The sequence below is a fragment of the Mytilus trossulus genome, chromosome 6 (assembly GCF_036588685.1).
Source record: "Mytilus trossulus isolate FHL-02 chromosome 6, PNRI_Mtr1.1.1.hap1, whole genome shotgun sequence".
In the NCBI taxonomy this organism is placed as follows: Eukaryota; Metazoa; Mollusca; class Bivalvia; order Mytilida; family Mytilidae; genus Mytilus; species Mytilus trossulus.
In genome coordinates this window covers 4,102,895-4,130,568 of record NC_086378.1, presented here as the reverse complement: position 1 = coordinate 4,130,568, position 27,674 = coordinate 4,102,895, and the positions used below count along the sequence as shown (strand labels likewise).

At 30.0% G+C, this 27,674-nt stretch overlaps 2 long non-coding RNA genes across 6 annotated transcripts in view; one reads left to right on the top strand and one right to left on the bottom strand.

Moving 5' to 3' along the window:
- LOC134720613 (uncharacterized) overlaps positions 1-27,674 on the top strand; it is a 92,886-nt gene that overhangs the window by 42,670 nt on the left and 22,542 nt on the right. Inside the window, exons 1-8 of one of the 3 annotated variants that reach the window (XR_010107766.1) lie at positions 3,095-3,208; positions 4,838-5,025; positions 6,707-6,792; positions 7,363-7,445; positions 8,588-8,628; positions 9,340-9,463; positions 15,082-15,199; positions 27,473-27,565. This is a non-coding gene — a long non-coding RNA (uncharacterized LOC134720613). Of the gene's footprint in view, positions 1-3,094; positions 3,209-3,784; positions 4,462-4,837; positions 5,026-6,706; positions 6,793-7,362; positions 7,446-8,587; positions 8,629-9,339; positions 9,464-15,081; positions 15,200-27,472; positions 27,566-27,674 lie in introns of those variants that run through there. The other 2 variants (XR_010107765.1, XR_010107764.1) reach the window with 2 other exon arrangements.
- On the bottom strand, positions 3,193-15,162 carry LOC134720612 (uncharacterized). Of its 3 annotated transcripts, none has more exons than XR_010107762.1 (5): positions 15,048-15,162; positions 8,410-8,492; positions 7,587-7,693; positions 4,814-4,989; positions 3,193-3,510 (listed from the first exon to the last, which is right to left on the bottom strand). It is a non-coding gene; the product is annotated as an uncharacterized LOC134720612 (long non-coding RNA). The 3 variants fall into 3 exon arrangements; XR_010107763.1 differs by lacking the exon at positions 8,410-8,492 and adding an exon at positions 3,760-3,806 and having other exon boundaries at positions 15,048-15,159; XR_010107761.1 differs by lacking the exon at positions 8,410-8,492 and having other exon boundaries at positions 15,048-15,158.

Genomic DNA, 27,674 nt, shown 5'->3' with positions numbered 1-27,674 from the left:
AGTAGAACATGTCAAAATCATTGGAGTAGTTACCCAAAATAGAACGCAATGGGAAGTCCCCGCACGATTCATGTTATTGGGAGCTTTCGGAAAATATTAAAATCAGTTAAAATTCAAATTTTGAAGGGCTAGCAATTTTTATTGAACTCTATCTTTTTCTTTCAATACAGAGTTGGAATCTTTTTGAGTATATGACTCTTGCTGGTATAATCATGAGAGCTTTCTGAAAATTTCAATATCAGTTCAGTTAAAATTCAAAACTTGAAGGGTCAGCAATTTTTATTGAACTCTATGAGAGGATTGGACTTTTCTTAGGTGGATTTTTTATGCATATGGCAACTGTATGTGTGGTCAAGGTATATACCAAACACATTGTTCATTTGTACATTCAGAATTTAATTATATTGGTCTTCTTAAATCTTTATTTTCTTTGTCCATATTTTAGCAGTATAACTCTGTTTTATGGTGCAATGTTGCCAAGAATTATTTGGTGCCCCCAGGAATGCTGTTTTGACCTTAATTTCAAACAGGAATGACATTGTCTTAACAAGCTTATTGTATGATTGTAGTATACTTATAATATTACACTATTAATATCCTCTTATATAAAATAAGGCTTTTAAGTAATATTGGGGTCTTCATAAAAACTATTTTGCTGATGGTTTTAATACATGGGAACTTTTGAATCTGGCATGTAAATCATTTTTCTTTTAAGAAACTGTAAATAAACCATTGTAAAAACAATTTAGAAAGTGTGGACTTTTCAAACAAACAAAAAAAAAAGTTTTTTTGAGTATTTTTTTAATTATTAAAGACTGGTTATATTTGTAGCCACTTAAACCCCTCTACCTCATTTTTAAGATGATTTCTAGAACTACCCTTAGTTGTTATTTCATTTAAAACTTATATCAGTTTTAGTTTTTCTGTGGTAGGTAAAGCAAATACAGAATAAAACTCGCTCATTCCCCCTAAATTCTTTTATATAGAAATTGATTCTTTGCACAACCATTTGTCAAGATAACAAACAAATATATAGAAATCTACACTCTTTTGGGGTAATAGTAACAGTTTACAAAAAATATGGAAACTAGGAAACTGGGAAACATGAAAATAGTGATTCTACTTGAAATCAGACAAAAAATATGATAACCTTGGCCTAACTTCCGCAATAAAAATTCAAGGTCAGATAAGAATTAAGGACAGTTGAGTGAAATTGAATAATAAGACTGTTAAAATGTTACTTAGTTCAAAAGAATATTGACTGAATAATTTCATAAAAACTTTTAAAATGGAAGAAATGATATTAAAGTTCGAAGAAGATGGTGAAATAATTATTTTGTTCATAACTATTGCTATCCCTTAGTTCAAATGAAAGAATTGAAAGTAAACTATTGAAGAAATGATATTTTGTTGATGTTATATAATTAAATTCGCCTAAAACCTTAGAAAATAAGTTAGAAATTTAAAAGTTTTATGAGTTTTCAAAGTAAAATTAGCAACCTTTTTTAATTCTCTGTATATGTTTTTGAATATAAGGATGCCTATTTTGCCTGAATCTCTCTACCCTCCCCCATACAAAGGGTTCTGATCATGATAACTCGAAAGAAGTCAAAATTAAGTTTTCTTTGGGATTTTTGAATTGAAATCAAATGATTTGAAACTTTTATATTTTGTAAAGATCAACTTAAATATTTTAACATAAATGTGTCTGAACTAACTCCTTGTCATTTATTTTTTAAAAATGATAAAAAGTTATTTGATAATGCAATTTAGAATAAAAAGAGTTATAAACTTGAAATTGAATATTGAAAGCTGGTAGAAATTGTACACAGTCATAAAATGTAGTCCCTTGGTGACAGCTGTATTAAGTGTATTTGACTTTTTGATATCATCATGTTACAAATCTTCTATCATTTTACTAGTGTAACATTTGTTTCAATTACATGCTCCATAGAAGAGATTTCATATTTAAACAATTCAAATTTTACTAGTCTCCATTTTTTTCCAATTGAGATTGATTTCATATTTGAACAATTCAAATTTTTCTTGCCCCCTTTTTCAAATTTTTTGAATAAAATGTAAAAATGTTCATAATAAATTTTAAAAATTGAATTATTTTATGTAGCTTTTCTATTAATTTTAATTCTAGAGGTGTAAAGAATGCTATTATTTTAAAAATATTTTAACAAACAAACAAAAAGTATTTTGTTTCAGTGTATAAGAAATATGTTTAAAGTGCTACTAAGAAACAAATTATTACATATACATACACATATCAGTGTGCACATCTTTTCATTGAAAACGTGTAAGGAGATATACACATCCACTGAATTTGAAACTACCTCTTTTCATTTTGAAGAAAGTATATAAGTATAAAAAAGAAGATGTGGTATGATTCTGTGGAATTTAAAATTAGCTTAAGATTTAAACTTATTAATATTACTTATGAAGATATTAAAATTGAAATAAACACAAACTAATATAATAAACAATAAATTTGACTTTTAATATATATTTGTGATCTGAAAACATACTGGTATTCCAAGAAATTTCCATTCAGGAATTAATTGTAATCCATTGAAAAATGAAAAATTCCAATCTGTTGAATCTTTTGAAATTCACATGAAAAATACACTTATAAATTATTTTCCAAACATAGATGTGAAATCACAATAAATCCAACAAATGAATTATTCACTATTTCATTTTTCGCGCCAAAATAATTCCCGCCAAAAAAGTGTGCGACGCAAAATTTCCCTTGGATATGAACTCTTTTATCAAGGAGGTCAGAAAGCTCAAAAAGAGATTGTTGTACATGATGTCTTTGGTAGAGTGTGTAGGCATAGACTATTTGTAAGGTTCGATATAATCCACTGCATGGTACATGACAATCAACTTTTTGTTAATCTCACATTTTAATTTTAGTGTTTGACTATTTTTTATCTACAACATGGTGTCATATTGACGATGCATTTGTTTTTATATAAATGAGCCAATGGAGGAATTTATTGTGAATGGGTGTGCCGCCTCATTTTTAACTTCCAATGGAAACCATGGATTTAAAATCCTTTATTTCTTGTGCAGTCTGACCTAAGACTTGTTCTGGCGGGACATGTGTATGTGCACCAGTGTGTATTACAGTGACGAGACACTTTATGCATCACCTTTATATCTTTTAAATGTGTCAATTTTTGAGGCCAGTTAAAGGGTAGGCATTTTTTTTATCTATTATTTTCTTTATTGTCTAGATGTTGTTTCTTCATGTTTTTATTCTATATAATACTGATCGATGATTCTAACATCCGTTTTAATTTATATATAGCATTTATTTGTACAATGTGTGTTCTTTCAAGTATGATACAGGTAAAGTTCCTTGCTACTTTACATATAAACCAGACACAGACTATTCTATGACATCATACACTAACTCTTGTTAGCCCGCCCTACATTATTTCAATGGTGCTGTGTTTTACAAGCTGGTAAGAGTCGTTTCCCCTTTAGGATCATAACCTGCAAAAAGGTGAAAAAACATTTAGTGCATGTTAATATATATGTCGTAGTATAATACATTTATTCATAAATAATCTTGCGTCAATTCGACATCTGTTGTTAAAACTTATTTAAACAGAGTAACTGAAATTTAATCTTAATTTCCGTCACAGAAGCATTTCATATTCATTGTGATTTTATTTTTAAAATAGAAGGAAACAAGCATGTTCAACTTGATATAAATATCTTCTATATAGATAATCATTTTACCTTATTTTGCGTATCTTAAAAGACTTTTGCTAAGTCATTTTATTATGCTAAAAAAGAACCAATGAAAAAATTTAAAATGGCAGGACAGACATAATGTGAAAAAAGAAAGCAATATGGCGGATAAACTGTGAACGTGTGTAGCTTGGTAAAACCTGGCTGTGTAATTTCCTGATGTTCATATTATACTAACAAATCTAGTTAAATTTGTAATTTTAAAATTGAAGTTAAAACGCAAAATTTAAATTTCTTTAGAATATGACAAAAGCGCATGCGCATTATGCATCTTGTTCATCTGAATATGCACCGTGTGCATCACAAATTTGGGTATATATTTCAAGGAGAAAAATAGCTTCTGTGTCACGACACAGCCCAATAATATTGGCGCAAAAACAGTGGGCGGGAACGTACTGTAGATTTTTTTGAAGGTCTACTTGATGACCAAGGAACATAGATATCTCATTGTGACGAGATATTTTTCATTTCATTTGTTCAAGGATCCAGTGTCATAATTAAAACATTTTTTAGGCAAGTGCAATGCCAAGCAATGTAAACTAAATAACTGATTGGAGCATGCACCTCTAACCGTGTGAAAATCTGTAATGTCTCGTATGGAAATGCACTGTCATCTGCATTTGATTGCACATATTGAATGCACATTGGTGAGCACTGGAGTGTATCATTTGTGTGTATGCACAGCGATAGGTAAATATTCTACATGTTTTATAACTATATTTAAACCAGACAGACAAAACCTGCCTTTGAATCGACCAGATAAAGACAGTTCAGACATTATTTTAAAATACGTCACTAAGTATGTCTAGAGTAGTCAGCATATTTAAACACATTGTCACTGTTCTAAAACATAACAGTGTAACCAAGCTTAGTATATATTATGCATTATATAGACAGAATTTTAAAAACTTTTTGTATGATTGATATCCAATCCGACTTTGCCCCAATTACAATGATCCTGGTTTTTTTTTTTTATATCATCTTCGAAACTTGTCCATTTTGAGGATTCTTATGCTATCTTTTTTCTGTTTTGTATTTTTACCATTTTTTTTCTTGTTGTTTTTAGGATATTGTATGGTTAAAAAGATGTTGATAGTTGCTGTATTTTCCCGCCAAAGGTCACATTCATTCTGGCGGTAGTCACCAATGGTCGCCATCTTGGTTGTCTGGGGAAGTGCGAGTTGGCCATGTCATCTGCTGTAGTTGTTTGCTGTTGTACTGAAATGGATTAAGGAACTTCTTTATGAATAGAAAGTAAGAAAAAATATTGTTTTAAAATATATTCAGTTTTAGTATTTTTTTGTGTTTAGTGGAAAGAAAAAAAGAAAAAAGAAGATGTGATAGATACAGAATCTGCAATGGCGGACAACTTTGTCTCGATCTCGTATTGTACGCCTTATTGTTTAAACTTGGAATAAATAAGTGAATTCAAAATGAAAAATACCAAGAGAGCATTGTTAAATCTTGATATAGTAAAATATTATATAACTTAGGTCCTGTATATTTTTTGAATTTAAAAAAACAAAAAAATTGAAAAAAAATCAGGTCATAAAAGGTGATGCGCATGCACCGTTCATAGCGTCATTGAATTAATTTACTTGCACACTTGTTTTTTTTTTTTCATTTTCAAATTTGTGCATTCCGCTACACTAAAGGAAGACATTTGTGTTTTAAGTACGCATGCGCCCATTTCAAAGACACGTTTTCCAGACATGGCTAAATATCTAGTGTCTCGATTGTGTGACTGCTTGGACCTTCTTAATGATGTTGACACATACATTCTTAACAGGTGTTATGGATAATTGTTACATGTATTATAATAGATGTAAGTTTGTTTATTAATTTTTTTTACTAGAAAGATTCACATTTTAGAAATATTTAGTGTTGGGGTGGACATATTCGCTAACAGAGGTGACGCGTCTGCGCATCGCATCTGATTTATCTTTGAACTTAGGAGTAGGTGTCCCTAGTTATATGATGTTCTTTGGGATTAAAACTTTAATTTTCTTCAGTTTTCTGTTTAAATAATTTTGCAGTTTTGAATCTTTTTTAAATGAAAAAATTCTTAGTTCTTTCTATGCCGACGTATGCACGCTTGCGCACTGCTGCAAAAGTCTAAAAATTTCTTGATAGCGTCATCTTAAAACATCTTTAAGCATGTCTGGGATGTTGTTTGGGGAACACCTATAGTTGACCACGGACACGGTATGTACATGCAGGTATTTTGCGTTGATATTATTTAATTAATGGAACTATGCGGCCGCATACTTCAAGGATTTTATTTCGTTTGGAAATTAAAAAAATTAGTCGAAAGAAACGAAAAGATATTTTTGAGGATCATCTGGCCATATTTTTAGTTTTCGGTTAATTTATGTTTTAATTTTTTATTGCAAGACTATGTGATTTGGTTTAGATTGCAATTGTCTCAAACTATTACTGGTTTATTTAATTCAGACAGACTGGTGAACAAACGCTTCTGTCTGTAGGTGAAAGAACGCTTCTGTCTGTAGGTTTCATCCGAGTTTAACTTCTGTTGTTTCTTATTTTAATACAAAATCTTTTTCAAACTTTATATGAAGAAGTATTAGTCTTCAAAACCAAGGTTTCTTCAAGATTTTCCAAAAAAATTCAATTCAACTTTAATGTCTGGGAATTTTAATCATGTCGCGATGCATTATGGGTCATCTGCACTTGCGCACTCGTCCGAGCATTTAAGAAAGACGTGACATGAACTATGGTGTTATAAGATGCATTTTGGGGAACACTACTGGATCAGCATGGATTTCACGCAAGCGCAGAAAAAAATGTTAGTCTTTGCCGCCGACAATTTCTAATTGATAGTTTTGGAGAATAGAAGTTATCTGCATTCTACGCTGGACTAATTGTTTATAACTGTATTACTTACAATTAACCAGTGCCGTTTTTTTTATTTTAGGATTATGACGAAAGTGTATGTCTGCTAATAGATTGTCAAATGTTCTGCAAAAATCAAGAATGTTATCCGTTTGGAAGTGGAAACAGGTAATTTACATAATGAATTAAGAAAGTCTTACGAATTTTGGTAATTTACCTTAAAAAAGATGCGTTTTGGGGAACACGACTGCATCAGCAAGGTTTTCACGCAAGCGCAAAAAACAGATTGTTAGTCTTGGCCGCCGACAAATTTCTCATTTATATTTTTTGGGAGAAGAAAAGTTCTTCGTATTCTTCACTGGACTTATCGTTTATAACAGTCTGACTTTCAATTAACAAACTCTACTTTTTTACTTAGGATTTGACTGCATGCAAGTTATCCAAGTCTAGTAAAAGTCTAGATTTTTTTCCGTTCGGTAGTAGAAACAGGTAATTTACATAATGGATTATGAGTCTTACGAATTTTGGTAATTTACTTTAAAAAAGATGTGTTTTGGGGAACACGACTGGATCAGCAAGGATTTCACGCAAGCGCAGAAAACAAATTGTTAGTCTTGGCCGCCGACAAATTTCTCATTCATATTTTTTGGGAGAACAGAAGTTCTTAGTAATCTTCACTGGACTTATTGTTTATAACTGTCTGACTTTCAATTAACCAATTCTTCTTTTTTATTTTAGGATTTGACTGCTGACAAATTATCGAAAGCCAAGGAAAGTCCAGTAAAAGTCAAGATTTTTTTTCCGTTTGGAAGTGGAAACAGGTAATTTATATAATGGATTAAGAAAGTCTTATGAATTTTAATAATTTACTTTTTAAAAATGTGAAATGCAGAATAAAAAGCTGTTTTCTATAAAACAAAGAAGGTATAATAGCTAAACTAACTTACAGAATAATAACTCACTTTTGAATTGACTATTTTGTTGTTTCCTTTACAATTCTTCTACTGGATTCAGCAAAGTTGTTTAAAATCTTTCAGAACCACAATCCTATCTGATACCAGTTGGCAATCTGAAACAAACAAGATAAATGTTGATAACCTTATAAATTATGTTTCTTGCTTTCCTTTTCTTAAAAGTTTGATTTGACAACAAATTTTTGAAATTTGGCATTTTTCAAAAATATTTATGAAGCAAGGAGAGACAATCTATATTGGTTTTTATTAGTTATGTCCCCTGATTAAGAAAACAATGATACTGTTCTTCAAATTTTGTGTAAAGGTGAAATTTTTTTACAATTTTCTCACTCAGAAATAAGTAGCATCAAGAAATTACTCTCATCTGATATGTTTTAATGGACAATGGTCATCTTTTGTGGAATTTACAATGCAGAGGGTTTTTTTTGTCACACAGGAAAAAAGTAGATAAGACTGTTATTATAATAATACTTAAACTATAGGTTCTAAAAAGCGCTTAGACCTTTTAAAACAGGTCTAGACTGATGTTTGGTAGACCAAGGTTAAAAAAACACTTTTTGTAAAACAGGTCTAGCCTGATGTTTGGTAGACCAAGGTTAAAAAAACACTTTTTGTAAAACAGGTCTATACTGATGTTTGGTAGACCAAGGTTAAAAAAACACTCTTTGTAATGATAGAAGAGAAAACATATCACACAGGTTTCTGTTTAAGAAATAGTTCTGTCAAGACAGCTTTCACTGTTAAATATTTATATCAGTTGTGGGTTTATACAATCTAAACAAGTTTTCTTCACATTTTCTGAGATACTGACTGAAAATTTGGTATGGATCTTCATTTTGGTATGCTAAACCATGTAAACTGTGATTCATTTTCACATCCATCTTACCCAACTGCCTGTTAATAGAAAAATAATTATAGCAGAATTAGTAAGCTATAGATGATAGTACATATATTATATCAACTGTAAAAGTATTATTTTAATTTTTTAGATGTGAAGAATGGATTAAGGTTCTAAGGAGTACCACCCAAGGTAGTAGGAACATAATTAGTGTACTGAGTATTCATTATTATTCATTCAATACCAGTTTTCATGGATTTCATAGTTACCCAGGAATTACAAATACTCTTGCACAACAAATTACAATTTTTTTGTAAATACATATGCAAACTTTGGCAAAACCACGAAATAAGATATCCACTAAATAGCAGTTTTTCAATATCCATGAAAAATGGCACTCAAGAAAATAAGTGAATCCACTGTATATCGGAATATGGTTGTCAATAAAAAACTGGCAGGATGTAAATTTATTTACGACATTTGTTTTGTTGTGGTATAATGAGTGAACAAAGAGTCAACATGAAATTCTGATCCTTAAAAAACACCATTTTATATGGGTGAACAAAAGAAAAAGAAAATCAGATGGTTACTAGGTTTTGCCATGTTTGTATTGTACAGTTCTATCAATGACAATTTTAAATCGTTAAAAGGTCAACATTCATACATGTAAAAAGATGCATGACTTCTTGTCTAATAATGGCTATTTCAGAATCTTATACAATCAGATTAATATGTTCAAAATTATATAGCTATAAATTGTGATTCAATTACAACTTCAGGAATTGTGAATATTCAAACAACATCATTTAAATATTGTGTAGGATATAAGAAATTACAACAAACTGTTAAGATTCTGAAAAATTAAATTATATGAGTAAAGTGTTGTTTCCTGATGTTTTTCAGAGGCCGAGTAGCGATTTTTGATGAAGACGATTAAAAGAAGGAGAAAGATAATGAAAAGAGAGAAAGAAAGTGTAAAGACAGAAGGAGAAAGAAGATGTAAAGATTGAGCAGACAAAAGATAAACGTAAGAAAGAAGTACACAATAATGGCTAGCATCAGTATTAACCTCTCTGTGTAGGTGATTTTAACATGGTCTCATTGTAATTAGAGCTATCAGTCCTCGTGCTAACCTCTCTGTGTAGGTGATTTCAACATGGTCTCATTGTAATTATAGCTATCAGTCCTCAGGCTAACCTCTCTGTGTAGGTGATTTAAACATGGCATACCTGCCAACTTTTCAAAATGCCCATGGGGGTTTTGCGTGTAAGATGGCTGTCGTAGTACTAAAAATTTATAAGGGGGCCTGCAAATTCATTTTTTAATGTTTTTTGGCTTCTTCATACTTTAATAAGCCTAATGTCATTGTAAAATTAATTGTTTTGTTGAAATTTTGGACAAAATTGCTCTTTCAAATTTCAATTTGGAGCCTCCATGGGGGAAATCCCCCACAAATAGTTACAGTTGGTAGGTATGCATGGTCTCATTGTAATTAAAGCTATCAGTCCTCAGGCTAACCTCTCTGTGTAGGTGACATTATCATGGTCTCATTGTAATTATAGCTATCAGACCTCAGGCTAACCTCTCTATGTAGGTGATTTCAACATGGTCTCATTGTAGTTATAGCTATCAGTCCTCAGGCTAACCTCTCTGTGTAGGTGATTTTAACGTGGTCTCATTGTAATTATAGCTATCAGTCCTCAGGTTTAAACCTCAGGCCCAACAAGCACAAGATTGTAAAATTTTTATTCAGAATGTAAAAATCATTGCTACAAGCCGACATAATCTAAAATGATTTTTTCAAAAAATTAGGCTCAGCTAAATTTAATCCTTAACCTCACGTTAGCCTGAGTAATATTATTCAATTCTTTACCATGTTGACCTGCATATGAGATACCTTAAAGCATAGGACGTCCCAATTTTAGACAAACAAGTTATTAAAATCCTTTGAACTGATAGTTTTAATTTTTGGGGCACCAGATGATATCTTCCTGTAAACTTTTTTGTACAGAAGATGTTAAAGTTTCATTAAATTTCTCAATAAATAAGCCAAAAATATAGAAACTTTTGTTTATCCACTTTGACTAATACATTTCACCTTCTTATAGATTATCAAAAATAGTAACATTCTGCACTTTGAGGTTTGATGGAAGATTTTTTTTCACTGAAATTACCTTTAATTTTCATGGAAGATTTTCGTGGATACCAATTGGATGTTTTGAGGAAAATTGCATTTTCTTAGATTTTTTCCTGGTTTTGGCAAAGTCTGCATAGATCCCTTAAATAGTAAAAAACAGATATTTAATAACAACTATAGGTCTATGTACACCCGTAAAGCCCATACTGCATAGTCCGCAATCAAAGGCCAAAGAAATGCCAAATTAGACTCAAAACTTTCATTTACTCAAGAATTTGGGTTGAAATAGCAAAAATCACAACAGTACCTTGAAAAGCCATGTTGAAAATGAATATGTAGATGAACTACTTCATTGCATCCCAATTCCATAGATAAACATAAAAAGAGGTTATGGCAGGTGTTATTATTGCACAAGACTAATTATTTGAAAGTATTTCTTTTCTTTTGGAGGAGGGAAAACAAATTCTGGAGTCACTGTTTGGGTTCAATTTGGTTTTATATCCTGAAGACTTCTGCTATGAGTTTTCAACAAGGTCAATTAAACTGTTAATAAAATATATTTCTCTCATATTTTTGACAATATCATAATAAATAGCCAATTAAAACTGCCCCCCCCCCCTTTCCCCCACAAAATAGCCTTAAATGGATGATTAAAAGTTGTGTAAAAGCACAAAAAATCAAAATCAAATAATAAATAGTATTTTATAAAGAAGCAAACTTGTATCCTTTCCCCTTGTTTCTGATATACACCTTAAACAACAGTACATCTGTAGTTAAATGATTAAGTGTCAAGTTTATGATAAGTATAACAGCTGTGATTATACAAAAGTAGTCATTTTTTGTTTTAAATGTTTAACACACCTGTAACATGGTATTATTCTCTGTTTCTCTGTTATAAACATCCTGTTGGATTTGTTTAAAGAAATACAAAAATAAAGTGAAAAACAAAAGATCTGCATGATAATGTCTTTACAATAAATCTGCAGCTGGGGTAGAAACCCATTGTTTAAAATGCATTAATAACCTTCTCAATATGAAGATGTGTAAATTAAGGAATAAAAATTAAAAAAAAAGATGTATAAATTATTCCTCAGTTTAATATGAAGATGTAAAATTAAAGATTAAAAAGTATATAAAAGATGTATTAAAATATTAATCTTTTTTAAAAATCACAGCAATTCTTGTTTTTTATAAATTTGTTTGCATAATTTCAAATGGAATAATTTAAACTAGCAATAAATTATGCTATTGAATGATATTTCTTGTCGTTGGCGTTTAAAATTGACACAAAACTCCCTTAAAAAACTTCTTATGTCACAGCTTTTATACTCAAATCAAACATATGGTAGCTAGTTTGTTTAAAAAACTAAGATATATAACACTTTATGTTGAAAATTTCTTCAGTTTTTTTCCTGGACGGATTAAGCGGTGCAACCAATTCATCCTTAAAAACTAATTTTGGCCAATTGACCCATTAGGTATTTCATTTTTAATTGGAGACTATTTGTGTCTATAACTTAGTACAATTGAACTAGGAACCAATTTTCTTTGAAAGTCTACAATGATTCATTGTGACACAGCTGTTTCTTATATATTTTTTTAATGTATAAATATTTGTATTAATTTCATAATTGGTTTGACAATGTACATGGAATGTATTCCCTATAGATGGCTTAATATATTAACTCTATAGCTAATTTTCTTGAATGATTGACAAGGGGACTATTTTCAAAGAGCAGTCATTAAAAAGATGAAAGAACTAGACAGATTAAAATCATGATGAAAAAATAACGATATCAGAATTCCTTTATGTCATATTTTCACTTCATTTTACTTATTAAACTTTATATTATAAACTGCCAATACATTGGTAAAGGTAGATTTATACTTCTAAACTAATTTGAGATGAAAAACATACTGACAGACTTCACTTTGTGAGCCAGAAAAAACATACTGACAGACTTCATTTTGTGAGCCAGAAAAAACATACTGACAGACTTCATTTTGTGAGCCAGACAATTGCAACAGTTTGATCCACTGATTTGATTGGTTCATAAGACATTAGTGGTATTGTTGTGATGTTAGTTATTTTACTCTTAAGATATCTCAAAATTTCAAAATTACAGGGACGTTTGTGCTGTACAATATTATTAAAATTTTGAAGTATCAAGGGTAAAATATTTCCTTAGATTTAATTAACTTTGGTAGAAAATATCAGCAGCTGTAAAGTACATTGGGGATTTTTTTTAAATGTTCACATAGGTAGATAAAGTTTACATATTGATTTCAGACCAGATATATTTCAAACTTAAGAGGATTAGAATATGAAAGTTTTGTCTAATTTTTTTTTTAAATAATTTTATAGCAAAAATAAGGGTTAACAACCCCATTTAATTTCATGCTAAACTTTTTGTAATGATTCAGTTAACATTAATAAAAATATATAACCCAGACCAAAAAGTAGCATTTATTGAAATAAAGTATTTTTCACAGGCAAGGGGAAACAACTCTATTTATAATTTATATGATTTTCTTGCACCAATTTACGGATTAGTGAGACTTTCTTAAACACATAATTCCTTGCTAAGGCACATTTGTATACTGGTTATCACATAAAAAAATTAAAAAATTACCGATCCAAAAGCCTTCCTATTTGTCACATTTATTCTTTGCCCAAAACCAATCTTTTAAACCATTTACAAATTACAGATGCCAATGCCTCCCCTATCATGTTTGTCGTTAAGGTAAAGTCTATGTGATGCTGTTGTGAACACAAAATAATCAATAAGATCAAATATAAAACAGGAGGCCTACATTGTCATACCTTATTCTCACTTTCATTGGTTGTCTTTCCTCATTCATATTCCATTAGTTGAATGCTAATAGTAATTTCTTAAATCATTATTTCCAAATTAATGAACATAAGACATGGACATGATGTAAGACAAATTTGATAGTAAAAGTATGTAGCAGATTTGTTAATATTTTGCTTTAAAAAAGTTCTCTAATCTATGCACACCATACTGTTAGAGAATTTAAATCTTTATCAATAATATAAATAAATGCTTGAATTGTTTTCATTAGAAAAAAATCATGGCCGTAAGCCTGTTCAATGTACTTGCCTCATTGTAAGATCGTGCTTAACCTTAAAATATTACTGATTCTTTATTTTATCCTGCTTCAAGCTTAAGACTCATTTCTTTAAAACAACAACAATAAAAACCTGAACTTGTTACAGTATATGATTATTAATTGTAATAGAAAACTTGCTGAAGTGATTTTTGTGTTTTAACAAATAACGCTTGATGAACAAAGGGAGACAACTTTTTCTTTCTTGACAAATCAATAGCATTGTCAGATAGAATTAAAATTGATAAACCTTGTACTGGAAACTTTGAACTTTACAAACCAAATTTTGTGTAAATACTATTGATTTTATTCTCAGACCTGACTAATAAATAAAAAATGGTCTTGTCAGTTAGATACAAATATTTCTTGACTTGTAATTATTTGAAAATTGTAATGATTTTTCTCCTTTGTGACAAGTTGTCATTCAATGTTAGAGTTTCAGTTTCACCTCAGGGGGATAATATGTTGTATTAAAAAAAGGATTGTTTGTTTGAAGTGATACAAGTTGAAAAGGCCTATTCAGGACTTTTGTTTCCATATGAATAGTATCGGTTGTAACTTAAAGAAGTGATATTAACTTTTTTCATCCATTTTTGTTGAAACTATGGATAAAACATTTTATAAATAAGTGCTTACCCTGCATTCATATTTTTACACAGCCCTTTCTGCTCTAGACATAAATACTGTTTAGTAAATAATTATTTTTCTTATTTTTTATGTGTAAAGGTACATTATTACAAGATGACTTGTTTATGTGCATATATATAAGATTTTGTGTTTATGTTTGTGTTTCAAGCAAATATTTGAAATAATGATATTCTTGTAATAGAATACATACAACAACAAAAAACAATATACTTTCATTACAATATTGTAGTAATAGCAGTATCATGATGGATTTTGATTACACTGTATATTCAGAAATTATTGCAATGTTTTTATTATTGTGGTTATAATTGCAATAATTAAATCTTGCATTTTGAAATTTTTAAAATGAATTAGACATGATTTTTCTCTATATCAATAGAATTAAAATCACATTTTGGTCTAAAATGTCAAAATTGCAATAATAAATGCATGCAATAATTTTTCGAAATTATGGTATTAAATTAGATGAATAACTTTTCTGCTATTCTAAATGAATGACAGATTTACTGAGCTGATAATAAAAATAAAAAAACAACATGTAAAAATGGAAAACACAATTTTGTAGCATCAAGACACCATGCACCAAAACCAACATTACCATATATTAAATAATACACAATTTTTGTTTAACACGAAAAAAAAGCAATAATGCATGATTTTAGTGAATGTCTGTTTAACTTAAGTATGTAGTGTTTACCATATTTGAATAATAGATAATCTTTTCTTTACAGGTTCTCTGAACACATGGTGTGTCTTCCTCTACATTTATGTCAGCCATATTGAATGATTATACAATACTAAGGGAGATAACTCAAGTTTCCTTAGAAGGAGAATGTAAAAAGCCTGAAGGTAAAAATAGTATTAAATATCAATACATGACAAGTGTTGAGAGACAAAGCTAAAGTCAAACATGAGTGTAATTATAGCCCTTAAAACAAACCGATCACACTTATTTAATAAATATAATGTCTTACTTGATGGATGAGCCAGGGAAATTATTGAATTTTTTTTTCTGACCCGGCTAGAACAAACACTTTCTGACGAGAATATTATATGTGTAATGACAATAGATAAAGCCTTCCTGGTCACAATCAATAATAACGACAGAAAATCTCGGGATTCAGCTTAATTAGTAAAAGTGACTGTAACATAAAAAAACTGAATTAGGTCATCAAATCTATAGTGTCACTGAACCTTCATCATGGTACGAATTATTTATATCATTTGATTTTTCATAAGATTTCCATTTTTTAATTGCCTTTTTGTTCCCTGAGAAACTTTCTTTTATAATGACTTAAAAAAAAGGAGATAATAATTTTCTTTTGAAATCCTTCTCCTTAATTAAATACTGTCTATGTATTTTACGAAGAAAAAAGTATTGACATAGAACTAATGATTGTCCTTTAACTAGGTATTTAAATATTTAATCCTATATTAGTTCAATCCTTTTGAAGTTAAAAAAAAAAATTGGGTATTTTAAAATGCGATAATTTCCTCTAAATTAACACCTGAAAGAATGGATGGTAGAAAAGTATTCTTTTTATAAATAGAAATTTTAAAGAAGAAATAGATTTTTAACAGATTTTATTGTTTTATGCAAAATCACTACCTAATGCATAGGAAGTCAATACAAAATATGTGATCTTTTTCAAAACTAGAATGATGTCTCAATTGATATTAATTTATATACGTGTTTACATACCTGTGTATTAAAACATGTACAGGTGATCTTGCTCTCATTGACATCTCCCTTCCGGGCCTTATATATGTAGAAATATTTTATCTTGAATGAGCATATTTGAGAATATAGTATCTTACATGTCTAATATATCCAAAATCAGAAGAAGATCAATTAAAAAAAATAAAAATCTGCACATTTTGCAAAGATGAAATTTAAACGTGAAATATGCTAATTAGAAAATGTTCCCTAAAATGTTTGGTTTCAAACAAATTTTAGCTTTAGTTCGATCACATTAAAGATCTTCTTGAGTCTGTTGCCAAAATAACTAGAATTGATGTCCTACTTCGATGATGTTAGAAATGATTAAAACCATTATTTATTTCTACATTTGATAAATATATATTTTTGCTTTTGAATGGGAATATGGCTTTTTCTAGTGAAGTTGGCGGGGATTGACTTATTGAGAAAGTTCAACCATAGTTGACCTCTAATAAAAATCACTGATGAACGTGGCTTTCTATGCTATTACTTTGATAAAAAAGTTAACGTGGATAAATTTTGATCCATATTCATACTACATTGATTTTCACATCTAGATCAAGGGCATGTGACAGGATGATTTCTCTAGAGACGAGGCAAATTATGGGTCGGGGGAAAAAAACATTTTCAGTGGTCATAGCGGGATATATTGTTGGTTGTTTTCAAGCATTAGATATGATGCTGTGATTGAAATCGTAGAGAAATGACTCATGAAAGACTAATAAATAAAGTATCAGATTTGGTGATGATTGGAAAGATATTTATTTGTCTGAAGAAGAAAAAAAGAAGAATGATAAATAGTAATGTTGAATTGTTTACTAATGTAAATTATTTTGAATTTTTCCAAGGGAGACAAGTCAGATCGTGTAGTGCATTAAGCTTTGTTTTTAAAAACCATAAAAAAATAACAAACTTTTTCCCTGGAGAAGTAATATTCTAGACAAAAGTCTTGAAAATTAAAATCTTGATGGTTGATAGCTTAATCAATATATCCTGATGAATATTCATGAGATTTTTAAGGTTTAATTATAGTTAATATACCAGTAAATCCTTGTGCACAAACTTATCAAAAGGAGAAACTATGAATTTACGCCAAATTAAATTGATTTTTTTTTTTCTGAATTGAAATATTTATATCATGATCATTTTTAGTTTTAATTAATATGAATAAATGCAGAATTTAAAAAATTAGTCAGTACAGATACTTGGAGGTAACTTGCCGATTCAACTTCAGGGACATTTATTTGTATGAAGAAGAGAGGGATAAGTTGAGTTTTTTTGGCTCCACAATAAACTAAACATAACTGAATTTTCTTCATAAAAAAAATAATTCTACACACTAGGAAGTATAAGCTGACAACTAATATGACAAGTTTTGTGTTTAGCTTAATGGTTCTTTTTCCTCACAATGTTTTTGTATTCATGATCAATTTCAAATATTCTGGCCTCTATTGAGAGATCCTGACAGGAGAAAAAATCAGAATGTACATTTCTGCATCATTGGATAATTGGTCATTCAACTTCTTCTCCTCTTAAATAATTACATTTACAGATACTGAAAGCCCGTTATAAAGGGAATAGGTTTCATTGATTTTATATCAGACCATCGGAAAGAAATTGACGCTGAACTCTAAATCCGCAAACAACATAAAAATCCATGGCCTTTTTACAACCTCTCCTTTCTATGTACAACATTAACCTCTTATCCAGATTACTTTTATGTCTAATATTCTCTATGAATTTAATTAATAAACATTTTTCGTGCTTTCTATTATGATAGATGGACGGTTATAGATGATACCTTCAACTTTTGCAATTTGAAAATTGTTTTGGAAATTCTGAAAAATTTAGTTTGAACTCTAAAAATAAAAATAAGTTTGTACGTGGAATGATTATGGTCTGATTGGGAAACAATTTAGGGGTATATGTCCATGAGACAGCAACCCAAACAAAAAAATATATAGTTTTCAACAATGTACAATTATCAGTGCAATATGTCAACATATACATGGGAGAATTCTAAGCTATTTACTCCATTCAAAAAATATTCTGTTGACATTTCGACTGTCAGCTGTATATCTACATCATCTATGGACATAATAACTTTATCTAAAAGGGAAAGATTTTTATGTTGAGTCAGTGAATTCATTAACTTTCCTTCAAGTGATACTGACAGTGCCAGACTTATATTTAAATGTGACAATTAGACGTTGGGATTGAGTCCAACATGAGTGATGTTCCAATCTTGGCAAGGTATTCTGCTGTACCTGTTAGAATTGGCAAGCTGTTGTAAAGACAAATTATGTCTGTTGTATGTCATCTTAGTACATGGTTTCAATTCAATTATTAATTGATTCATTAATCTTTTCATGTTAAAAAGTTATTTTTCATGAGGTGCAAGGCCTGATTAAGTATGTAGGTGCTTATATAACATTACGTTTGTATGTTCTGAATGCCATAATAATTTCAATATATCTCTACAGGTGTTTATGTTGAAATGTAATTTAGGAACAGATCCAAAATGTCATGCCTACTTTAAAAAAGTCATGTGTTATCAATATATATATGTCAAATGTCAACAAGAATAATTTCAGTACTAGGTTTCCTCACCTAATCAAGTTGTATACATACATGTAAGGACTTAATAAAATATTAGTACTTTACTTTTTTCTGTTTGGTTTGTTAATTAAAGAGAGACAACTCTTAGACAATCAAGAAAGTCTTGAATTGAGACAATTATAATCTCAATCTTTCTTTATAAGTAAGAAATTGTGTTTGTTTGTTTGCTATTACATCTGATCTCCTTTATGGCAGGACGATACACATTGTATCTGGACATTTTCATGTATCCACTAAAGACATTTCTATCTTCTTTTTTTATCCCAGTTTGATATTACCTTTGTCATCATGTAGTAATTGAACTTGTGAGTAGTTTCTGCGCAGACAACATTCCACTTACAGTTGACCTTGTCCTTTTATAACATAACTATGCAACATCTAAACTGGACCTAGTCCAATAGAACATCCTGACATGTACTAAAAAAATCTTTATTTACATTGTGTGGTGTTGTGGTTTTGATTTCCTTCCCTTTGACTTTTGGTACAAGTCTAAATAAGGCTTATTGTCTGACTGTTTTATTACTTCCTGGTTAGAGAAATTGATAAGTCGTAGGAGGGTATAGGGTGGCTTATTACTTCTACTCTATATTGGTACAAAATAGCGTTAGAAGTCTGAATTCTTTAGTCAATTTTTTCAGTAGTTTCCCCATATTAAAGTACAGTGGATTCATTAATATTTGTTAGATATCAATTTTACTGGATTCCTTGTTCAATGCTCAATGAAAAACAAATTTCCCTATAGGTTTAGGCAAACTTTGTCAAAACCATAAAAGTATCCACAAACATGTATTCTTAATCCACGAAAATTAGTACCCTCGGAAAAAAATGAATCCACAGTATTTGATGTAAAATTCTCATAAGATTTTTGTGCTGAAAACTTATTGGATCTCCCTCTATAGTTAGCTACTTTAGCTTCTATTATGCTGTAATTCTACTTAGACATGTAAATGCCTGTACTTGAAAGCATTGTTCTTGTTTCTTCTATTTACTAACTTCCTGGTCATGAAAAACTCTTAAATACTTATCACTTCCTAGTCTAGAATAACAGGAAAGGTTACATGTATATTTTTGTTAAGTCAGTTTGAGTTTTAGGTCAGTTTAGTTGCCATATTTGGCTAATATTCTGATTTTGGGCATATTTTGTTGCCCTATTTTAATTATGTTGCGGTTTTAGCTGTTTTAGTTAACCAGTTTTTCTAGAGTTCTACTTTACCAGTATTGATTGTGCAGTTTTACTGAAGTCTAGTTTATACCAGTATTGATTGTCCAGTTTGGCTGAAGTTTTGTTTAAACCAGTATCTAATGTCCAATTTGGCTAAAGTTTTGTTTAAACAAGTATTGGCTCTCATTTTAACTTATATTTTGCTCTTAAGCAGATGATTTGTAATTAAGTTTTGTACATTGTACTACAAAATTTGATGAACACTTGTTAATAACTTTATAAAAGGTGTGATGATGTGACTTGTGAGCATTGTAAAAATTTGTTTCATCACACGTAATCTTTTGATACCTGTTTGAATTTTTTACTTTTTTATATTTTTTTTCTTTAGTCCATCTATGTAGTAAACGAACTTTAATAAGGGGATGTAACAAAAGTCAAGTTTGTGCTGATGGTGCAAATGTTTATTATAAGCTTAGTTTAACTCAAAGACTAAACTGCTGATGCAGCATTAATATATAATGAATTCACTATGGAGTCATTATATCCTAAACTTAGACTAAGATGAAGTTTTAAAATAACTATGTAATTCTTGTATCTAGTTAAATATTCCAATATCAATTTTAAGCAGTTAAGTAAGCATTAGTTGATATAATAGGAAGACTTTTAAATGTCATAGAATTCAAATTAATATAATATGTTAATCACCTTCGTGTGCGCTGAACCGTGCACCCCTTTATAGAAGTGCAGGAAAGTTTCTGATGAACAAAGGTATTTTTTTAAAATGTCAGACGAAATCAATTGGCTTTATTGCTTTTGGCTTAGAAAAGTTTGATGTAGACATCTGAAAAGTATGAAAATTCAACAGAGTTGTCATAGTGAAGGTCTAATATCCAAAAATCAATAGGTAAATATAGTCAGGTAATATTTCAGGTGAGACATACAGGTAACGATCTGTCTGGGACATCAGCTGATTCAGGTAGGACTGTCTGCAACTATTTATATAGGTATTGAAATATGGCTGGTCTACATTGGGGTGTATAAGAAGTTAAGTACTGATAAATTCTTAGTGTTTGCTTACCTGTCTGGTATATAGGGGTGTGATTTAAACTTTGAATTCATTTAAATGTCTAGAGGTGAACCCATTAGGCTTGGTTTTGTCTCGAACTTTGTATGTGACTTGGCAAGTTTTAAAGTTTTGTTAAATAAGAAAGATTAGGTATACATTGAAATATTTATTTTCAACAAGAGTGTTTAACTTTATCATTATCTTATCAATTTACAAAAAAGAAAAAAGTAAAAGTTTATTCAAGTGAATTTGACATTTTTAGCCAGGTCATCTTGTTACAGTTAGTTGTGTCTGGTTCCAAGTCTCCCACACAATTTTTTTTTATATGCACAGAGAGTTGGATGATGGCATTGTCATGGTTTCAGGGATTGTATCTTGGAAATAATGTTTTTTGCAAACTTTACAAAGTTAAAAATATGAAATACTTTCTTTTTTTTTAGAAAACTACTCTAAATTCATGAATTCTGCATTTGTTATATTTCCAACCATTTCTTTGTTCCTCTGTGAGAAAACAGTTTGTCCTTAAACTTCCATTATAAACAATGGTAAGAAGGATTATCTTTTAACTTCCAAGATGATTTAAGGTATAAAAAAAAAGCTTGTCCTTAAACGTCTAACATGTTTTAAGCTTTGTAAGACTTGTCCTTTGATTTTAGTAATACATGTACAGCAAGTACATTATAATATGCTCCTTCTGGATGTCTTTTCTATTTCATGACTTGTTAGATTGACGACTCCTTTATTTCTATTCTAGATTTCGTTTAAACGCTACAGCTCCTAACTTTATAAAGGCAACACTGATTAGTTATGCCAATTTGATATTGTGTGTCAAAAACTAATGGTTGCCCACCTTTACGACATGGCTGCGAAAATATGTACTGCTTTATTTTTATCATTAACACATCCTGAAATAATCCCTGTAGTCTAAATTTACTAAAATTGATACCCTATGAACATGTTTTGCCTTGTATGTGTCCTTTTAACGTAATTAGTAGTTTCTGTACCTTGCACAGACATTTACATGCATTGGCCTTTGGCGTCATGTCAGTTTTCTAGACCAAAGTATAAGTATATATGCACCCACACCTAACGGCTTAAGTTTCTTGATGCTAAATATGACTTAATTCTGCTTACTTGAGGCTTTTAGTATATAATTCTAAAATAGATCAAATATTAAAACGGATTTTTTTTTTGAATTTAAGCTTTTCCATGATATGTCTTCATTCATCTTCATTTCAACAAGAAATTTTGATTTTTATAACAATACACAATCCAATATTGTGTTTAAATGGTTGTTAGATGCAGTAAGAATACTATTGGAAAGTTTTATTTAAAAAAAGATAAGTCTTAATATAACATTCCTAAATAAAAGTCATCGGATATGTGTAAAACTCATGGTGATAATTTCAAGATGAGTTTTTTTTTTATATTGATCACGTAATTCTAGTGAGAAAAAAATATTTGTTATATAAAGGAAAAGTACATGATTGCTTAGGGATATTATTTAAACATGATACGTTGATGAATGTTCTTTTTACACTTACATATATAGGTATTAACCATTGATCCTAGTTTGTCTGTATGATTTAGGTATCATCACTTTAACGTTGATGGGGATTGCTCCCAGAGAGAGTATTCATTTTCTGCTTTTTTAAACGATAAATAGAGGGGAAAAAATATATTATTTGTTTAATTGAGTGGTCATAGACATCCAATATGATAAATATGTTGAACTTGTGTAAGACTCAAGTAACCAGGGGAGATAATAATACATTTCATTTAATAGCAAAAAAAAACTTGATAGCCTCTTCAAGAGTGAGTCAGTGGACTTACATTTATCTAAATTTTAGTTTACAGACCCAATTATTCTCACTTAGCAACGGGCCCAGCAGCCCTGGCTTGTAAAATTGCCTTTTGCCTGCCAAAATCATCCCCACAGGCCAACACTTTCTAACTAAAATTTTCCAAAAACTTGAGTTCAGGGTCTGTAGATTCAAAATTCTATCTTGAAGACTGCCGAGACCAAATCATAGAAATACTTCTTGCAAAGGTTCAAAATACAGATAATTTCACCGATACTATAGGCACTAATACTTAACACTTTTCCAAATAAGAAGAAGATAAAAGAGCATGTACATGTAGGTAGACAAGAAGATGAAAATTATGGGAGACCTTCAAATGTCAGTTTTGTTTTGTTTTTGTTGTTGGGTTATTGTCAGTTGACTTCTTTTTTTCATACCTTTATAAACAATAAATAATTTGTCAACAAAATATGGTGAAACTAGTATACAAGGTCCCCAGATATCTCTTTTATCTATTTGAAACTGTATGTCCTCAGACTTTGTCCTTAGACTATATCCTAAAAGTAAAACACACCAAAGTTACCATTGTCTTTCTCTTATCTATCTCAGACATTTAGAACAGTCATTAAAAGAAAGGTTTTTTTAATGATTTTATGTCAAAGAAAGCTTTAAGTCCACATTATTACCCTGAAAGATTTGTTAAAAAATCTGCTATATAAATGTTTTACAGCTTTGGGATTTTTTAGTAGACATTGTTTTAGTGTATTGGGATTAAAATGTCATGCTAATTTCCCAAATGATAGAATAAATGTAAGACATTGTCAGATTTATAAAGACAATTATCTTATAATACTACCATATTGTTGAGTAATAACAATAATAGTACAACCAATCAAGTTAACTCTAAATCAAAGTCTCATGGGTCCTTTCTAAAGCTTACAGTGTGAGGATTTTACTGAGATCAGAATAAGTTCTGCGTTCTATAATAAACATTCTGTTTGCCTGATGTGTTATGGGTATTTACATTTTCCATAACTTTTCGGTTAACTTTTACCTATCAGCACTGGGGTAGCATGTAGCTGATGACATATATTTTGATGAGACGTTGTGAATATATATGCCTTATGTACCCATGACCTATCAGCACTCTGACAGATGGATGAATGTATAATGCATTGAATTTTAACATTTAGGAACTGAATGGTTCTTTTGCTAATTCATTGGGGTGTAAAAGTGTTGACTGAAGTACAATTTGTATGAAGCACAGAAATTGAAATTTATATTTTTACTGCAGTGCACACTCAATCTATCATTTCAATCTGGAATTTGTAGAAACCTCAAAATTGCCACATATTTTGTATTACTTCAGTAACTGTTCATAACTTAATAGATTCTGTAAATTCATTAATAATGCTGATTTGACATGACCAAAGTCAGAAACCTAACCTAGAATAAAAAAATATTAAGACAAAGTTCCATTGCAAATAATAAAGTGACACTGGTCAAATGGCCTTAAACCTGACTACTGACCTTACAAATATCTAATGACCTTACAAAATTCTAATAACCTTACAAATATCTAATGACCTTACAGATATCAAATGACCTTACAAAATTCTAATGACCTTACAGATATCCAATGACCTTAAACCTGTCCAATGACCTTACACAATTTTAATGACCTTTACAAATATCTAATGACCGTACAGATATCCAATGACCTTAAACCTGTCAAATGACCTTACAAAATTCTAATGACCTTACAAAATTCTAATGACCTTACAGATATCCAATGACCTTAAACCTGTCCAATGACCTTACACAATTTTAATGACCTTTACAAATATCTAATGACCGTACAGATATCCAATGACCTTAAACCTGTCAAATGACCTTACAAAATTCTAATGACCTTACAAAATTCTAATGACCTTACAAAATTCTAATGACCTTACAAATATCTAATGACCGTACAGATATCCAATGACCTTAAACCTGTCAAATGACCTTACAAATATCTAATGACCTTACAAAATTCTAATAACCTTACAAAATTCTAATGACCTTACAGATATCCAATGACCTTAAACCTGTCCAATGACCTTACACAATTTTAATGACCTTTACAAATATCTAATGACCGTACAGATATCCAATGACCTTAAACCTGTCAAATGACCTTACAAAATTCTAATGACCTTACAAAATTCTAATGACCTTACAGATATCCAATGACCTTAAACCTGTCCAATGACCTTACACAATTCTAATGATCTTAGCATATCAGTTGATCTTAAACCTATTGAATGACCTTACACCTATCGGATGACCTTAAACCTGTCCAATGACCTCACACAATTCTAATGATCTAATTAGCATATCTTTTGATCTTAAACCTATTGAATGACCTTACACCTATCTGATGACCTTAAACCTGTCCAATGACCTTACACAATTCTAATGACCTTAACATATCTGTTGACCTTAAACATTGAATGAGCTTACACCAATCTGATGACCTTAAACCTGTCCAATGACCTCACACAATTCTAATGACCTTAACATATCTGTTGACCTTAAACATTGAATGAGCTTACACCAATCTGATGACCTTAAACCTGTTGAATGACCTTACACATATATGTTGACCTTAAATCTATTGAAAGACCTTTAACCTGTCTAATGATCTTAGCAGACTTGTTGACCTTAACCTGCCTGAACTGAACTCTTGTATATAAACTTTACTAACAAACAATGAATATTGAATATGTTTAACACCTGTGTAATCTAAAGAAGGCTTGTTATTCAAAAATGAAGAAAATAAATCAAATGAAATTTAACTTGTTACATATGTTTAATTTCATTTTCTATTCAAATTTGACAATAGGTGAACTTATTCAAATTATGTATTCTTTAAATATAGTTGATAAAAAGGAAAATTGGAACAAAACTGACAATATATGTTATACAGACACACTTAAATTGCACAATTTATATTTAAACTGTCAAATTTACAGACATTGGCAGTGTTTCAAAAGATTTAAAAAAAAAAAATCTGTCTGTTAATCAGAGTAGATAAAAATTATACAATAGGTCTGTACATGTTAAATTTACATATATACTACTTAGGGTATTTAAGTTTTTAACAGACACATATTCATGTTCTATAGAACAAGAAACCTTAAAGAAAATATTCATATCCCATCTTATTCGGCTTGACATTTGAAAAAAAAGAATGTAAAGATATATTTATTAAATCCAAGATTAACTTCAGAAAATAAATTAAAAAATATTTCAACAAATAATGATTGTATTATTTTATATGAATTTTGTGTTGTTGGCTAGGTATTTATATCTATTTTTTCTGCATTTCATAAAATATTGGTATTAATTGAGTATAATATTTATAAATCAATGATAAGTATGAAGGCAAAAATAGTTTTTTACAGTAACATTACATACCAATGATTTAATAATTAAATTTAACATTTTGGATTATAATCCTAAAATGCCGTTGAATAATAAAACTGCCTAGTAGGCATATTTAATATAATGAAATAGTTTAAAAAGATTAAATTCTATCACCAGACAAGACAGCCCTTATTTAAATTGATAAAAAATAAGATGATCTTGGTTAATTGAAATAGTTTTAAAAGATTAAATTCAATTGTCAGACAAGATAGCCCTTATTTGAAATGATAAAAAATGCGATGATCTTAGTTAATTGGCTGTTTAACCAATACATTAGTTTTGATTAATATGTCGGTAGCCGAGGAGTTATTAAACAATAACATAACCTAACCACCAGCTGACCAGAGAATGCTTTATTGATTGGACGTATGAATCATCCAGTAATTGTAGTATTGACAAATTCACATTTTTTTCTGTAATTGAGAATCTATTATTGTCCCTTCTTTGAACCCCTATATAAACTGCTGAGTGGTGGTTTACACATATCTATATGAATTAAGCCAAGGTGTATTTAAGCTTCTTGGGTCACTAGGCACACCATAGATCGAATTAGGTCAGGTCGTAACCTTAACCGGCCATCATTGAGTGGTCATTTAAGCATGTAATTGATATTTTATTGTCCAGTCTCACCAGACTGATGGTGTCCTTAAATGACTTTTAATCAGTGGTCATCTATTTCAACCACTGGCCTTCACACTGGGAATATAAAGGAGGGGGACAGTGTATTATAGAAGGAAATTCTGTATTTGTATTAAAGGCTAAAAAAGACAATTATAATGGATTGTTTAAAGTGTACTTATGGAGAATATTTTTACCTAAGTAAAACAGTTGACAAAAGTATGAATCATAGAGATACTACACAAGAGTCTTAACCACAGACGCTACTATAAATAACTTGTCTATATTTTTTTGGTGTAGTAGTGCTTGTGTCGAGACACACTGAGGCTAAAAGAGGGGAAAAACAACTGTACCGTATAATCTTATGAAAAGAATGTTATCTTTAAATAGATATTTTTACAGTTTGAAACAACAGTGGAATTTGTTAATAAAGGACTTTTTGAATTGAGTTCTAAGCATATCTGTGAACCAGCTCAGATACGGAAATAGATTTCCCCGCCTTTTGATGTGACCTGAATGAACCACATCTATATCTCAACCTTAGTGAATAGCATGTCGCTGGTATGAATGTGTATTCTTGATCTATTAATGTGGACTAAATATCCAAAAAGTAGTGTGAATTGATTTATTTTGGATGTATAGTATTGGAATTATTTATTTTCAGTTGATTAAGACATTGGATAAAGAAGGTAAAGCCACATGGTTTTGTTAAAGGTCATAGGCGTTCTTAACGCCGCCTAGCAGCACATTTTTATAGGTAAGACAATCAAGTTTTTCATTAAGCGTGGCCCATAGAGGCTATATTTGCTCACAGAACTGTAATGTGATTAGCACATCATAAAAAAAATCAACTTTTAATTAAAGTA